We start from the raw sequence: 5,169 nt of genomic DNA, 5'->3' as shown, positions 1-5,169 counted from the left end.
TCTTCTAACTCTACCAATTCGACACTTTCCTCCATGTTCACGATTCTACCTTCAAGAGAATTCGTACTAGAGTTAGATAATTGGAACATACTTAAGTTTAAGCTAAAGCTAACGAAAATTGGGCAGCATTTCCTTTGTTTCTACAACTTCCTCCACATGATATAACAACTCCCAAACATCAATAACAACATTCATAATATCATAACCAATAACTTCGTCAAGTTCGACATTATTCAATCTCAAAATGCCCTCTCAAGGTCGTCCATAACCATGGTCATAATACAACACCACATTCACCCTCATATAATGCTTCTCCAGTATTCTTAATACCATTTATAACAAGATTCTACTCATAACATCTCAAGAACCACGGTTCGTGTCAAACTATTGTTCAAGAATACCACTATTTCACATTTGAACTCCATATTCTACTTTCTTCCATAATCTAACTCTTTCAACCATTAAATATTCTAAATAACATGAAATGATCATAAAACTCACCTTTGATTGTGTAGAAATGGGTTTTAGATAGAGTTTCCTCACTTGGAGAAAACCCTAACTTCAATTCCAAAGAGATTTCTTGCTTTCCTTCAACCCTAGCTAGCATTCTTGTACTTGATTCTACTAGTTTTTTATATTTGATCTTTGATTTTCCTTGGATTTATGTAAATGGAGTGGGTGGAATGTTCTAGAGGTTTAGAGAGAAGTGGTGGAAATAAGAAATGATAAATGAGACTTGGAATCATCTTTTTATAAAAGATAAAAGTTGCCCGCCGAGAGTTATACGGACCCTTATACGGTCCGTATAAGTGACCGTATAACTCCATCAGTGATGGACCTTCACTGTAATGGTTATACGGACCGTATAAATGGTCGTATAATCCACCTTTTCTCCGATCTCGTTCTCGCCGCTTCGTTTGATCTCCAATCCTTATGGAACCTTCTTAGCACTTGTTTAACACTTCATTAACAATCTAAGGAGCGTACAACTTTTCCTCAAGACCTTATTAAATCAACATTAGCTCATTACTTCGCAAACCCCTTTTTGAAACACGACTTATACTTTACATTCTTCAACGGACTTTCTTCTCTTGCCTCGAATGTCTTTGAAATCTTAATTAGCATCATTAGGTACCCCTTCTTACTTGTAGGGACATCATATACATCTTACCCCGCGTTAGTCTATTTACCATGCAGCGACATGAAATTTTCTGAGGTGTAACACTGATATTATTTCACTCAACCAAGCTGGATTTGTGAATGGAAGAAGCATAGTGGAAAATGTATTGCCTACACAAGAGATAATTTCTGATATAAGATTGAGGACTAAATATTCAAATGTAGTGATGAAGTTGGATACGGCAAAAGCATATGACAGAGTTTCTTGGATACTTTTTACCAAGGTATTGAGGAAGTTGGGCTTCTCCAAAGAACTGATTGACATGGTTTTTAGAATAGTCCATAACAACTGGTACTCTGTGCTAATCAATGGAAAACAACAAGGGTTTTTTCCAATCTTTAAGGGGGGTTAAACAGGGGGATCCATTATCTCCTACCTTGTTTATCTTGACTACAGAAGTATTAACAAGAAATCTCAATGTTTTACACCAAGTTACACAGTTTAAAGGTTTTGGTATGCCTAAGTGGAGCCCTAAAGTGAACCATTTAGCATATGTGATGTCATGATTATTTTTTCTTCAGCAAATCTCTTTTCATTATAATTGATTATGGAGGTATTGAGGAAATATGAGAAGACATCTGGTCAGAAGATAAATAAAGAGAAAAGCTCAGTGTATATGCATCAGAATGTAGAAGAGGATGTAAGAATCATAGTGAAAATTGTGACTGGTATTGCTAGAAAAGAGTTTCCTTCAATGTATTTAGGTTGTCCAATCTATCATAGCAGAAGGAAGAAGGACTTTTTCAATACCATTTTGTTGAAAACAATGAATAGGTTGCAGAGTTGGAAGGGTAAGCTGTTATCCTTTGGAGGCCGGGCAATTCTTATTAAGCATGTTTTACAGAGTATGTCAATACATCTTTTATTTGCAGTTAATCCTCCAGATTGTGTTATTAATCAAATGCATGGAATGTTTGCTCAATTCTTTTGGAGCAACACAACACAAGGGAAAAGGCACATTGGGTATCTTGGCATTATTTATGTTTACCTTTGAAGGAAAGGGGTTTGGGTTTTAGATCACTTCATGATGTGTCTTTGGCATTATAGTGTAAACTTTGGTGGAATTTTAGGACAAAGTCATCACTATGGAGTGCATTTATCACTAACAAATATTGCAAATGGGAAAATCCTGTTGTGGTACAGTGGAAATATGGGTCTCAGACATGGAAGAGAATGCTACAAGCTAGGGATCTAACAGAACATCAGATATGGTGGCAACTACGGAGCCGTTTGGACATGGTGGCAACTAAGGAGCCGTTTGGACATAGTTTGAAACCGAGAGATGAAACCATGATTGGACATGAAATTTGAATTTCTTAAGTTGTATTTTTTCTTATAGACATAAAAATCCCACAAGTTGTGAAAACTATCAAAATATTCTCTATTCTTATACAATCTTACTAAATGAGCAAGTGTCACGACCAAATTTCACAAGTTGCCCGGCACCTACCTATCCCACCTCAGTAGGCGAACCCTTAACCCAGCATTCACAAACACAGTATAAATAGCGGAAGAAGATAAAGTAACGTAAGTCTGACATATGAATATATATAATAAGTGCAGAAGTAAATAAAAAACCACCCCAGTATCTGGTCTAGTTATACAAGAGCTTCTAACTAAAATCTATAAGTCTGGAAGTAATAATAATACATCAATAGTCTCAATAATGTCTCAGAATAGCAAAGTAAGACATAATAGAAGAAAAGTCTTCGGGTAGCGAAGCGTCCACATGCTCACCCCAACAGACTCGAATTAACAGCTTCGAACTCTCAGCCATGAGGGGTAGACGTTGGTCCCACCTGATACTCTATATTCATAAAAGAATGCAGCAAGTGCAGGTCAGTACAACAATACGTACTGGTAGGTATCATAGGCCGAATAAGATTAGATAACATATACCAAGACAATAAAGTGAGATAAACAGGTAAATCAACAGGGTATAAGTCAACACGAGCCAGTAACCAAGTATAAGTCATCACTATGTTATAGCATCTAAACCCAACTGTGCTAACTCTCAGTACATCCGATCTGGATTCGTATATCATAACTATATCACAAGAATATCACATGAAGCCAAAGGTATAATGCAATGCAGTAATGTATGAAATATGGATGCAATGCATATGCACCGATACATATGTACTCCGATGATGAAACATCACATCTCAGCAGCACAACCCATGAGGGACCCGCGAAGTCCATGTACCAATCCTCATGATTCCTGTTATATCCCATATTTTTGTACGTTAGATTATTCATAAGCTACTCGACATAAGTTCAAGGACGAGAGTATTTTGAGATATGAGACAAGGACTTTTTAATCCCGATTTTAATAGTGCACGGTTTGCTTACTAATTACAATTAGTGTAGAAACATTAGTGAAGATTAGGGATTAATTAACCTTGATCGATTATTAAGTGGGAATTAATGATTAATTAAGCTAATTAGACCACTAAGTGGGCCCCACTACAACATGGTGAATTTGATTGGTGCGTACGCGACACGTCAAGTGGTACCGGCCACATGTCAACAAGGTCTGGCCGCCTATATATATTATGGTGATGACTCATTATTACACAATTCATCTTCATAAATCATTTGAAAAGAGAAATCACCACCATCATGGGCTTTCAAGCTCACTACCAAGTTCTATATTTTGATAGCAAGAAAATTATAAATCCCTAAGGTGTTCTAAACGCTCAAGGAGGCAAAGAACATTAGAATATTGAATTGAAGAACAAGGTGGTGCAATTGGTGCAAATGATTGTAGGATGGCCCCAACTTATTTGAGGTAAGATTTCTCCTTCTTATGGTGTAATTGGAGTAAATGATGTTGTAATTGAGAGGATTAACTCTTATTAAGTTGAACTGATGCAAGGAATTGTATATGTTAACGTTAAGGGTGCTTTGTTTAATGGTTCGAGTTATTTTAATTTAATAATGGTGGATTAAGTTTGATTGGGTGTTGTTATTGTTGTCATTGATGGTGTTAAAAGTGAAGGAATCATGATAATTAAAGATGTAGTTGTTTATATGAGATTATTGAGATATGAATTGGATTAGATGTTCATGAAGTTGTCATATCGTTTTGATGAGATTTTCGGGGGAAATCCTCATGTGATTACTTTGCTATTTCGAGGTTGTTGTTGTTATTGTTGTATTGTATTTGGGGCTGTCTTTGTTGAGTGAAGGACTAAGCGTGGTTATGATTATGTATATGTGTTGTTGTCCTTGTTGTTCATGGTGATATCATACTCTTCTCCATGTAATTGTGACTCACAAGTAAAGGTCGAAAATTTATTTTCGATGTCAGTAGTTTTAACGGACCTGCTTTTGAGCTTGTTATTAAAATGATATGAAGTAGTTTTCTTATACATGGATGGTAGTTGATGTTGTTGTCGTGTTATTGTTGATATGGCTCATAAATTTGGAAGAAAGAAGTGTATAAGGTATCGTATACGAAGCGTATGTTGGTTTGTTTGGTGTATAATCTTAAACGTTGATGATTTGAGTTGAAAAAGGATTAAGAGAGGTTATTGGGTTATTGTCGTTGTTGTTGGTTTTGTTGATTGGGTGGTGGTTGTTAAATATTAGGGGAAATGCCGCCCAATTTTCTAGAAATGAGCTACTAACTTGAAAATACGTTTTAAGCCTTTCCGTAGCTTAACCATAGTTCTTAACGTCTTAATATAGGCCGAGGTACTTGGGCAAACAGTATACATATCGAATCACGGATTAAGTGTCAAAGGTATGTAAAGCTATCCTTTCTTTCTTTTTGGCATGATCTATGTGAGACAAACAGACGACGAATGTATAAACTCCAAAGAAGCTCCTATTCTTAGAGACACTAGGATGGCTAATGTTCTTGATTTTTAAACTATTTCATTATGTCCCCGATACGTGTCTATGATTCCCCGAAGTTCTATTTGATATAATCCATAGTGACATTCGAGCGGGTACTTCGATACGACCGTTGTCTTTGATTCTCA

The sequence above is a fragment of the Lycium ferocissimum genome, chromosome 12, assembly GCF_029784015.1.
Source record: "Lycium ferocissimum isolate CSIRO_LF1 chromosome 12, AGI_CSIRO_Lferr_CH_V1, whole genome shotgun sequence".
In the NCBI taxonomy this organism is placed as follows: domain Eukaryota; kingdom Viridiplantae; phylum Streptophyta; class Magnoliopsida; order Solanales; family Solanaceae; genus Lycium; species Lycium ferocissimum.
This window is presented reverse-complemented; position numbering follows the sequence as displayed.